Source organism: Rattus norvegicus, chromosome 7, assembly GCF_036323735.1.
Source record: "Rattus norvegicus strain BN/NHsdMcwi chromosome 7, GRCr8, whole genome shotgun sequence".
NCBI lineage: Eukaryota > Metazoa > Chordata > Mammalia > Rodentia > Muridae > Rattus > Rattus norvegicus.
In genome coordinates this window covers 113,543,075-113,555,650 of record NC_086025.1, presented here as the reverse complement: position 1 = coordinate 113,555,650, position 12,576 = coordinate 113,543,075, and the positions used below count along the sequence as shown (strand labels likewise).

General features: G+C 47.6%; 1 pseudogene; it reads right to left on the bottom strand.

Annotated features, from left to right (window-relative positions):
* Positions 1 to 7,266: 7,266 nt before the first annotated feature.
* Positions 7,267 to 8,120, bottom strand: Ube2s-ps3 (ubiquitin-conjugating enzyme E2S, pseudogene 3; annotated as a pseudogene).
* Between the last annotated feature and the right edge of the window lie 4,456 nt (positions 8,121 to 12,576).

The following is a 12,576-nucleotide window of genomic DNA, read 5'->3' as shown; positions in this document are numbered from 1 at the left end:
AAAGCAAGAGTGTGTTTGTTCAAGAAGCACGTTGCAGAAGCTCGACATGGAAATTCACACCTGTAATCCCAGGGTTTAGGAGGCTGAGGCTGGGGCTAGCCTGGACTATGTTACGCAGGAGGTTAACTCTAGAAGGGCTCCCAAAAGTAAAACATAAAGAATATGGTGCTCAGCTTCCTTGCTTAATCTAATTAATTGATTATTGATTACCATATCCTGCCTGAATTTGTCGTTTCCCAACAGCACAAAAACCAAGACTTCCAGCTGGGAAGCCCAGTAGCACTGCAAGATCCTGTCTCAAAAACAGCTACAACAGTCAGGAGGTGGCTGCCCATACCTTTAATTCTAGCACTTGGGAGGCAGAGGCAAGCAGATATCTGAATTCAAGGCCAGCCTGGTCTACGACGCTAGGACAGCAAGGGCTACACAGAGAAACCCTGTCTGAACACACACACACGGGGTTGGGGATTTGGCTCAGAGGTAGAGCGCTTGCCTAGCAACTGCAAGGCCCTGGGTTCGGTCCCCAGCTCCGAAAAAAAGAAAAGGAAAAACAAACACACACACACACACACACACACACACACACCAGCTACAAAAGAAGCATGCAGATCACAGAAGGTCGGCCCTAAGACTGAAACCGAGATGGAGGAGGAATGAAGAGAACGTGGCTTCCCTTGGAGGTCGAATGGAAAGTTACTGGGCTGCACAGGGTATGGTGGTGCATACCTTTAATCCCGACTCTGGAGGAAGAGGCATACAGATCACTGTGAATCCAAAACTAGCCCAATCTAAATAGTGAGTTCTGAGACAGTAGGAACTCGGCAATTAAGAGCACTGACTGGGGTTGGGGATTTAGCTCAGTGGTAGAGCGCTTGCCTAGCAAGCACAAGGCCCTGGGTTCGGTCCCCAGCTCCAAAAAAAAAGAAAAAGAAAAAAAAAAAAAAAAAAAAAAAGCACTGACTGCTCTTCCAGAGGTCCTGAGTTCAATTCCCAGCAACCACATGGTGGCTCACAACCATCTGTAATTCGATCTAATGCCCTCTTCTGCTGGTGTCTGAAGACAGCTACAGTGTACTCACACATATAAAATAAATAAATAAATCTTTAAAAAGAAAAAGAGGGCTGGAGAGATGGCTCAGCGGTTAAGAGCACTGACTGCTCTTCCAGAGGTCCTGAGTTCAAATCCCAGCAACCACATGGTGGCTCACAGCCATCTGTAATGGGATCCGATGCCCTCTTTTGGTGTGTCAGAAGACAGCTACAGTGTACTTACATATAATAAATGAATAAATCTTAAAAAAAGAAAAAGAAAAAGAAAAAGAAAAGGAAGTTATAGGTTATTGAGCAAACTTGACATGAGCTCACTGGTTCTCTGACTACTGAGAACTGTTTAAAGTTTTATGGCCATTAAAATGGGGACAGAAAGATTCAGTATAAAGGACTGTTGCATGCAACAATGACAGTGTTTGACTTGGCTGCTGGTAGAGGGTGGATTTTGCTTAAGTATAAAATGAGTAGGGTTTGGGGTAGTTTGAACTGTGTCCTGCAAAAGTTCAGCTTTTGGAGACATGAACCTAAAACTCACGTTGGTGGTAGTTGGTCATGGTAACTGAGGTAGGGCCTTTGGGAGACAGACAACTTAGAATAGAATGGAGTCAGAGCTCCACGACATTAGTGACTTTCTAAAGAAAAGAAGAGACCAGATGACAGGCTTGCTTCTTTTTCATTTTTTTTTTTTTTGTTTCTTTTTTTCGGAGCTGGGGACCGAACCCAGGGCCTTGCGCTTCCTAGGTAAGCACTCGACCACTGAGCTAAATCCCCAGCCCTTGCTTCTTTTTCAGAAGCAGGAAGACATCAGGTACAGATGCTGTACTATTGGACTTCCCAGCCTCCAGAGTTTTGAGCAAAACAGAAGTTCTATCCTTTATATATCATCCAGTCTCACCAAGCATAGTGAAGACTTGCCTGTAACCCTATCCCTTAAAAAGAGACAGGAGGACCAGAAGCCTGGACAACTACATGGCATCTTTTTTCAATAAACAAACAAACAAATAAAATAAATAATCCAGTGTCAAGTGATTGGGTTGTTTTTTAAAAATATTTATGTATTTATGAATGCGAGTACATTGTAGCTGTCTTCAGACACATCAGATCCCATTATAGATGGTTGTGAGCCACCATGTGGCTGCTGGAATTTGAACTCAGGACCTCTGGTAGAGCAGTCAGTGTTCTTAACCACTGAGCCATCTCTCAAGCCCACACTCAGTGTTCTTAACCCATCTCTCCAGCCCCCAACTATCAAGTATTTTATTAGAGTGACATGAAATGGCCTAAGACAGTGGTGATGGGAAGAGGTTTGTCAAAGGTCCCTGCAGATTTTTTGCAGGCTCGGGTAGGTTTATGGAGGGAGAAAGGCATGAGCATGAGTTCAAGGCTAGCATGCTGAGTTTGGTGTGGTTCTGAGATGAGACATCAAGTCAGGAGGGGGCTAGAGCTCAGAACACAAGCTGAGCATGCAAAGACCACACAGAGGAGCAGCCGAAGAGGCAGGACGTTGAGAGTGGACAGGGTCCAAGGGGAACTGTGCAAGGACTCGAGCAACAGTGGGGGGCCTTTTGGGAAGATCAGATTGGCACATAACTGGATTCTATTTAGAGGCCCTGAGCTGAGACCATTCAGGTGGAGGACACAGCCCTCATGCTGTGAGTGAGTAGAGGACAAGTTGGGAGTAGAGATCCAGAGACCTGGAGAGTGGCCATTCTTCAGCGCTTAAGGATGGCGAATAGGAAACAGAAAGAGATCACAGGATTGGAGGGTTTTTTCCTTTCTTTTTGTTTTGTTCTGTTGTTGTTGTTTTGTGTTTTGAGATGGGGCTTCTCTGTGTAGACCAGGCTAGCCTCCCTGGCTGGCCTAGAACTCGTTCTGTAGACCAGGCTGGCCTCCAATTCAGAGATCCACCTCCCTCTGCCTATCTGGTGCTTGGATTAAGTGTGCACCACTACACCCAGCTTTTTTGTTTGCTTGTTTGTTTTGATCCTAGGTTTTCTTTTTTAAAAAGATTTATTATGTATAAGTATGCTGTAGTTGTCTTTGGACACCAGAAGAGGGCATCAGATCTCATTACAGATGGTTGTGGGCCACCATGTGGTTGCTGAAATTTGGACCTCTGGAAGAGCAGCCAGTGCTCCTAACCACTGAGCCATCTCTCCAGCCGGATCCTAGGTTTTCTTAGGGCTTAGCAAATGTCTGCAACATCAAATTGGTGAAAGGCCCCAGCAGAAGGAAATCAGTATGTTGGTAAATGAGAAAACTAAGGTATATCAGTCTCATGGTCCCCAAGTGACTAAGTGGGGAGGGGGACTATAACTTGGGGTTCACTAGCTCCCTTCAATTTTCTCTTCACACCTCTAAAATGGATCCTGTTTTCCCCAGGACAAACGGATGTGTCACCCTGGGGTTGTTTTTGATCAGTTCAGGAACCGCTTCTGCTGCAATTGCTGGTCCTGATAACCATCTAAACTGCCAGCGCTGGCTCAGGGCCTATCACGGGTGTCCAGACCAGCAAACTGCCTTTGGTTGTACACATTTTTCCTGGAACATCCAACGACTGCGTCATGACCTCCCCAGCCCCGGCAGCATACAAAGCAAGAAACCTTGCAGCAAGTTTGGCCTCCTCAAATCTCAGGTGGGCTTTGCAGGAAGGCTTGGCAACCCCTCAGGTCAGAAGTTACACCTAGGCCCTCTGTGCTCCCAGCCCACCCTCAGAGTCTAGTCAATCCCTGACCTGGTATTTGCTGCTATTACAGCCAACACTCCAAGCACATGTTGCCTTGAGCAGATGATATACGGACCCTAAAGAATGAGAAAAAATAAAAACTTGCTGTCTCTACCCCATCCTCATCTTCCCCTTGGAGTTCTTCATTTTGTCTAGGACTGCACACAGGTATGGTGGTAGCTTTGCTGCCCAATAAGAGGGCAAGTGACACTGGACACAACATCTTCCCTTTCTGTAATTTCTCTGTTGCAGAATTTTGCCCTGTGGTTGCATAGCCTTAGTACTGGTCATTTTATGTTTATTTATTTTGGCTTTTCTTTTCTTTAATGTATCTGAGTACACTGTCACTGTCTTCAGACACACCAGAAGAGGGCATCAGATACCATTTCAGATGGTTGTGAGCCACCATGTGGTTGCTGGGAATTGAACTCAGGACCTCTGGAAGAGTAGTCTGTGCTCTTAACAGTTGAGCCATCTCTCCAGCCTCTATTTTGGTTTTTTTGAGACAGGTTTCTCTGTGCAGTCTTGGCTATCTTGGAATTCTCTTTGTAGACTAGGCTGGCCTCAAATTCATAGAAATCCACCCAACTCTTCCTGGGATTAAAGGTATGCACCACCACTGTCCAGCTAATGCTGACCACTTTAATAGAAACATCTATTTCCTTTATTATTGGAGGTCTAGCAAACATGCTTCCAGTACTCTAAGCAGCCCAAGGAAGTGGAAATTTAAGGGTTCTTTGGAAATCATTTGGCTGGTGTTTTGCTAGAGCAAACATGTGAAGGAACGTTTAGCTGAAGTGGACATAGGTGAAAGGCTAAGGCAGACTCGTGAAGGACTGCTTCACTGAAGTAGGAGAAAGGATGTTCTGCTAAAACAAGCACATGAAAGGACACGTGATGAAGGATTCTTAGTTAGCAACACATGTATCAGTCCACCTTACATTGCATAATTGAGTTCCATTTGATGGGACTCCATAGAGAGAACCGCACCAAAATCTTCTGGTGATGTGCTGCAGTTCTTTGCCACTTCCTTGGACTTGGGCTGATTGGCAAAGTGATGTCAGCTGAGACAGATTCATGTGCTAAGGCAAGATAGGTGGTGAGGCAAGGCTCGTGGATGGCATGTGATGTTTGGAGGGTATAAATAGGACTCAAAAGATAGTGGCTGTGGCTGAGCTTGGCTTTCTTATAGGGCAGGCTGTGCAGTCCTTGTTGGTCCTGTGTCTTCATTGATCTTCGCTTCCCTGAAAGGAACAGGCGAGAACTTCTTTCGGCCTTCCTGTTGGTCCTGGTCCCTCCTGCTGGCTTGCGCTGAGGCTAAGGCCTGGCTTTCTCTGCTAGGTAGTGCCACCCCTGCTGACTCACGTTTACTATCTCAACTGTACCCAACTAGATTGCTGGTCTATCCGTGAAGTGTCTGGGAGTGGAATGAACTGCCTCTGCTGACCTGTGAACTGAACTGCTGACTTCCAGACAACATAGACGGGAGGTGCTCCAAAGAACCATTTCTAAACGGGTCCACTTCCCTTGTGTCCTTTCTTTCCATTACCTCCAGTGGGTGGTGGGCTACAACGGAGGTTAAAGCATTTAAGAACCATCATTAAGAGTAGGCTTTGAAAAAATTAAAGTTGCAGCCCCACAGTAACACGATGATCTATATGAAGAGGACTTAACAAAGGAAAGGACCAGGAATGGATGGAGCTAATGGGGTCACGGCTTGATCCCTGAGGGATCTGGGCTGGGCTGGAGATGGAGTTTCACATGTCAGGACTCTTTTGTTGTCTGTCCTTGAATTTTTTTTTCCAGAGCCAGACATGGCGGTACATGCCTATAATCCCAGTACTTGATTGTGAGTTTGAGGCCAGCCTAGGCTCAAGGAGGTTATATCTAAACTATTTTTCTCCAATTACCAAAAAAAAAAGTAATCAGGCCTTTGCTCTCATGGGGCCTACAGTCTGGCAAGGAAATAGAGAAGACTGCAGACCCTGTGAAGGTACCATGGCAAGAGACTAGGCTCAGGAAAGCCTCCGTAGGTGGCGTCTTACCTGAGGCCTGAAGGGTACACAAAAGGGCACAAAGGGCGCATTAGTGACATTTCTCAATGCTGTGATAAAAACACTTAACAAGAGCAACATGAGGAAAAAGGAGTTTATTTGGCTGGCGGTTTGGGGCATGGTCCATCGCAACAGGAAGCAGGAACTGCTGCCCACGTGGCATCCAGACTCAGGAAGCAGCCAGATCACTTTTTCCTTTCAGGGACCCTAGCCAAGGGGATGGCACCACCTACATTGACGTTGAGTCGTCCTTCAGTTAAATCTTTTCTTTTCTTCTTCTATGTATTCCTGGCTATTCTGGAACTTGCTCTGTAGACCAGGCTGGCCTCAAACTCAGAGGTCCTCAGAGATCCACCTGACTCTGCCTTCCCAGTGCTGGGACTAAAAGTGTGTGCCATCACTGCCCCTGCTACCAATGATGATTCTTAATCTCATCAGGTTGACAATTAAGAGTGAGTATCAGAGACAGAAAGAGTTCCCATAGAAGGACTATCAAGAACACTGGACTGGTAGACAGTGTACTTGTATGAGTACTGGTAGGGTCAAAGAGGGAGCCCTGGGATTAAAGGTGTGCCCTACCGGGGCTGGGGATTTAGCTCAGTGGTAGAGCGCTTGCCTAGGAAGCGCAAGGCCCTGGGTTCGGTCTCCAGCTCTGGAAAAAAAAAAAAAAAAAAAAGGTGTGCCCTACCACACTCGCTAGATCTAAAATTAGTATCTTATAAAGCAGCAAATTGTCAGGTGATTGAGGCATATACTTTTTTTTTCCTTTTTCCAGAGCTGGGGACCGAACCCAGGGCCTTGCGCTTGCTAGGCAAGTGCTCTACCGCTGAGCTAAATCCCCAACCCCGTGGCATACACTTTTAATCCCAGTACTCAGGAGGCATAGGCAAGCAGATCTTTGTGAGTTCAAGGCCAGCCTGGTCTACATACTAAGTTTCAGGACAGTCAGAGCTATGTAAAACCATGTTTCAGAAAACCAACCAAACAAAAAAGCAGTGAACGCTCATAACTGCCGAGCCATTTCTCCGGCGCTTTGTTCCCTTTCTGACACAGTTACATTTATACGTTTACACGGCCACACCAGTGTTTTCCCTATGGTCTCTTCTTTCTGGGTTAAGGAGGAAAAAAAACAAACCTCCATACTTTAAACTTATATAAATGTTCATGTAAGTGATAATCTCTGCTCTGTTTAGAATTTAAAACTTACAACAGTGTGTGTGTGTGTGTGTGTGTGTGTGTGTGTGTGTGTGTGTACAGACATTCATGGGGTGCATCTTTGTGGAGGTCAGGGGATAACTTCTGGGAATCAGTTCTCTCCTACCATGCAGCATCTGGGGATTGAACTCAGGTCATCGGTCTCAGCAATAAATGCCTTTACACACTTGAACCATCTTGCCAACCCTCTGTTTGAAATTCTCTCTTTTTTTTCCCCCTTAATTTTTCTTTCTTTTTTTTTTTTTTTTTGCTTTTCCAACTTTTTATTTAGAAAACCAAATCCAGGTTCTGGTGCCCCCCATCTCCCTCCCCCACCCCAGCCATAATTTAAATAACTTAGAGACAGAGTGGGAGGGGATAGAAGAGAGGGAAGGAGAGAGAAGAGCCCCACTACAGTCGCCTCAGTGCTCGCTTCTTGTCCAACTTTTTCTTGGCTGCCAGCTTCTTATCTCGCTCACCTGCATGTTTCTTGGCCATGGGACCCTCAGCTCCTCCTAGGACCCCTGGGGTCATAGGGTCAGTGGAGGAGGCTGAAGCCCCACTGGCCAGGTCCTGGGAAGCCTCAGCCCTCCCACTGCTGGTGCTACATGCACCCCCATGGATCTCTGTGAGCAGACGGCCCCCGGGCAGCATACTCCTCGTAGTTCTCCAAAAGCAGGCGGCCTGCCTCCTCATTGAGTGCAGACTCTGGGTTAGGATGGATCAGCAGGCACTTGATGGTCAGGGCCCTCGATTGTAACCTGCAGGTCGGTGAGATCCTCCTCACCTGGGAAGACTTTAATGCCATCGGGTGGATCTGCTGTCAGTGTTGTCACCTCCTTGTACACTAGGCGGATGATGTGGGGAGGGAGATTCTCTACATTGGAGTTCATGACTTCAACAGGCCGGGGGCGGGTCCCCCCGGCCCCCTTCCTGCACTCCTCGGACCGCCGGCCGGGGCGGGGGGCCCAACTGCGGGCCGCTGTGGCCCTAGGGAGGCCCCCCGAGGGCCCGCTCCGCTCCCCACTAACTCCGACGCCCGCTACAAAACGCACGCAACGTTACGTCTGCCCGTCCGTACTGAGCCCAGATTTCTTTTTCTTTATGTGCTGTTATGTCTGTGTACCATGTGTGTGCCACCTGGCCATGGAGGTCAGAAGAGGGTATCAGTTCCCTTGAGTTGGAGTTACATACAGCTATGAACCACATATGGGTGCTAGAAATTGAACCTGCAGCCTCTGAAAGAACAAGGGCGGGAGAGATGGCTCAGTGGTTAAGAGCACTGACTGCTCTTCCAGAGGTCCTGAGTTCAAATCCCAGCAACCACATGGTGGCTCACAACCATCTGTAATGAGATCTGACGCCCTCTTCCGGTGTGTCTGAAGACAGTGACAGGGTACTCACATAAAATAAATTAATTAATTAAAAAAAAACAAAAACAAATGCTCTCAACTGCTGAGCCTTCTCCCCAGCCAGCCCCTTTTTGGAATTTTTAATGGATCTATTTTTTATTGTTCCCTGCAGAAAGCCAAGCTCCAGGAGATTTCGTTTATCCAGCAGTCTTCATTCCTCCACTACATCAAAAGGCTATCTTTATTGGCTTTGCAATGTTTGCACACTAGTCTCTTTGTTTTAAAGGTTCCCACCTCTGCAGGTTAAATTCTGATATTAAACACAGAAGGCTCAGATGTGAGTGATCTCAGTATGTCTCCATTGAATTGGAGCTCAAAGAAAATAGGGTTAGGACTAGCACCAGAGGAAGCCATTTTGATTCTGGGGGCACTTGGTACTGGTCCATTCCCCTTTCTCCACGTTTACCTCTAACCAGAGGCACATGGACTTGCAGCTGCTCTTACTATGAGGCAGTAGTCTTCAGTGAGCTCAGAAACACCAGGTCTACTCCCAGCATCTTTGTTCTCTTCCCTCCCCGGCCATCTGCTGTCATTTCCATGGCTTCAGTGTAACCCAACAGAGTGACAGGTATGCCTTGGATCTGGATGGCCTCAGTGGAAGTGAAGAGGCCAGGACACAAATGTCTGGCAGAATATGTGCAGAGACCAATTGTGAACCATGAAAGGGAGGCCGAGTCCCGCTTCAAGGATTCTGTCCCAAGCATGAAGATGAAGCCGCCATCTGCTTCGAAGGGGAGGCTGGGGAGCTTTGCCAAGGAAAACATCAAGAATTTGATCTTAGCACAATAACTTGCAGATGTGGTCTACTGCCTCATAGTAAGAGCAGCTGCAAGTCCATGTGCCTCTGGTTGGTGGTAAACGTTGAGAAAGGGGAATGGGCCAGTACAAAGTGCCCCGAGAACCAAAATGGCTTCTCCTGGCCCTAACCCTGTTTTCTTTGAGCTCCAACTCAACAGAGACATACTGCGATCACTCACATCCGGCCTGGGGCTTGCTGAAGTAGGCAGCTAAGGATCAAGCACAGACAGCTACACCCTAGAACAAAAATAGCCGGCCGCGGTTTGACATTTCTACCACCACTGGGCAAATGGCTTCCTAAAATGTGCAGCCAGGCTTGCGTGTTTTCCTGGTTCGATTCCTTTTTCCCTTTTTTGTTTTTTTTTCAAAACAAGGTTTCTCTGTGTGATCCTGGCTGTCCTTGAAAGCCACTCTGTAGAGCAGGCTGGCCTTGAACTCACCTGCATGTTTCTGAAGTACTGGGATTTAAGGTTATATGATACCAGCACCCAGCTCCTGGTTGACTATATATAGACTATATATAGATTGTAGATTAGCTCTGGCCCTGGACCAGTGAGATGGTTTACCAGGCAAAGGCACTTGCTGCCAAGGCAAACGGCCCAAGTTCAATCCTTGGAACCCACATTATGGGAGACGAGAATTCAAGTTTTTTTGTTTTTTTTTTTCCTTTTTCCAGAGCTGAGGACCGAACCCAGGGCCTTGCGCTTGCTAGGCAAGCGCTCTACTGCTGAGCTAAATCCCCAACCCCGAGAATTTAAGTTTTAACGAGAGGGCCCACACCTTTCTAGTGACTTGGCCCCTCTCTGTGAAGAAGTACTGGGTTTGAAGCTTTTGGGATGGTGGTACAAGTCTTTGGTCCTCGTGACTCTGGTCATTCTTTCCACTTAATAAATGGTCAATGTTCACGAGCTCGCTCTGTAGACCACGTGGTCCTAGAACTCAGAGATTCGCCTGCCTCTCTCTCACAAGTTCTGAGATTAAAGGCGGTATCACCCTGCCCAGCCACAGAAAAACTTAAAGATTTGACTGCAAAGCTGGCCATGTGACCCAGATAGCAATGTCGCCTGGCAGGCACCAAGCCCTGAGTTCCATTTCTAGCCCTGCATGAGCCATGCTCCTATAATCCCAGCGCTTGGTATGTGGTGCCAGGAGCATCCGAAACTTAAGGTCATCTTTGGGATCATCAAGAGATGGCTCAGTGGTTAAGAGCACTGACTGCTCTTCCAGAGGTCCTGAGCTCAATTCCCAGCAACCACATGGTGGCTCACAACCACCCGTAACAGGATCTGATGCCCTCTTCTGGTGTGTCTGAAGACAGCAACAGTGTACTCACAGACAAAAAACAAACAATAAATAAACAGAGTTTTAAAAACTCTATATTGGGACAGGGAACCATGGGACCAGATAGGCTGGTCAGGAAGTGTATAAGGGTGGGAAAGAGACCTAAGAACTCACCTTGTTGTCCCAGAGGGCACCGCCCGCCCATAGATGGCCCAAGAGAAGAAGGGGACTAGTGAAAAGCCTGAGGACTTTGAATCATCGAGGGGGAAATAGCTTCTCATCTGGTCTGAAATCTCTCAAATGTTTTAAGTGGTGTTTCTAGGGTTCCAACTGGGACACAGCTTGTGGAGGCACCAGAGGTGGGGAAGGAAAGGGAACAGAATGATAACAATGAAGTGAGAAATTTCCACCAATCCAGACACATAGAGGACTGGGAATCTTCACCCTAAGGGTAGCTCAGCAATGTATGTGAGGCCCAGGGCTCTGTCCCCAGCACCAATAAGCACAGGAACAAAAACACCTTAACTAACCGGGCCAAGGATATCCAGCAAAAGAAGCCAAGTCCCCAGTAGGTTTGAAAGTGGGGCACGCGCAAGGCCCTGAGTTCGGTCCCCAAAAGAAGAAAGAAAAGAAAAAAAGAAAAAAAAAAGTGGGGCACGGTGTGGGGAAGTCACATGACCCTGTGCCATAGCCCAGCTCCTCCTCTGTAAAGTGAGCCCTGTCATGGATGCCGAAAGATGTGACTTTGATCTTTGCTTTCCAAAGTGTTCAGCATAGCTCTAGCCTCCAGCCAAGTGTGGCTACCTGACAAGGAGACTAAAGGAAGAAAATGAAAGCCCAAAATTGAATAAAGGAAAAAGGGAGGGGCTGGAGTTAATATTCTGAGCTGGGAAGGCCACACAGCGTCCTCTCAGAATAAGTCTGGTACTTGATTCAGTTCTCTGCCTTAGCCATTCTGAAATTCTAAACCGCGTGCATGCATGTGTGTGCGTGTGTGAGTCTGCATGTGTGTGTGCACGCAGGTGTGTACTCATCTGATTTTGTATCTGGAGGCCCTGAGGTCTTTGGCGTTACGTGTACTTCCTCAGGAGCTGCTTGCCTTCTTTTTAAAGACAGGTTCTTTCACTGAGCCTGGAGCCTTCAACTAGAAAGGCTGGCCAGCAAGCCCCAGGTTCCTCCTGTCACCATCTGTCCACAGCCCCGAGAATACAAGCCCTGAGAATGCTCACCGTCACGCCCAGCTTTCTTTGTGGATACATGGGACAAACTCAAGTCTGCAAGCTCACACAAGCACTTTACCAACTGAGCCCTGCCCTCTCGCCAGCTTCTGCTTTTACCCTTTCACTTGTATTTTTGTAAGTAAGCCCAGTACATAAAGCAGTAAGACCAGGAGCAGAGGAGATACGGCAGATGGCTCTCAGCAGACTCAGGGCAGCCAGCATGGTGGGTGGTGGGCAGCACAGGTGTATACCTGGCATGCAAGCATATGGTTGGGCAGTCTGTGCCACTATGCCACTGCAAGAATGGGGAGCCAGGATCTGTACCCAGATGGACAGGAGCAAAGGAAACAGTGGTGGCTAAAGCCCATCAAGGCCATGGCAAGAGAAGGGACTTCAGGAGGAAGAGCCTGACCCAGCACTTAGGACAGACGCAGCATCAGAAAGGTTCAGTTGGCAAAGTACTTATTATTTAAGTATGAGGACCCGAGTTTGGATTCCCAGCATCAACATAAAAATAGAGAGGTGCAGACAGAGGATCCCTGGAGTTCTTCCAGTATTGATCAGCCAGTCTTCGCAGAACTGGTGAACTCCAGATTCAACAAGTGTGGGGCAGCGGGAGACCCTGTCTTTTTTTTTTTTTTTTTTCTTTTCTTTTTTTCGGAGCTGGGGACCGAACCCAGGGCCTTGTGCTTGCTAGGCAAGCGCTCTACTGAGCTAAATCCCCAACCCCGGGAGACCCTGTCTTAACAAAATAAGGTGGAGGGCTGGCCGTGAATAGAGGAGCTTGCTGCAACACACACACACACACACACACACACACACACACACACACACACACACAC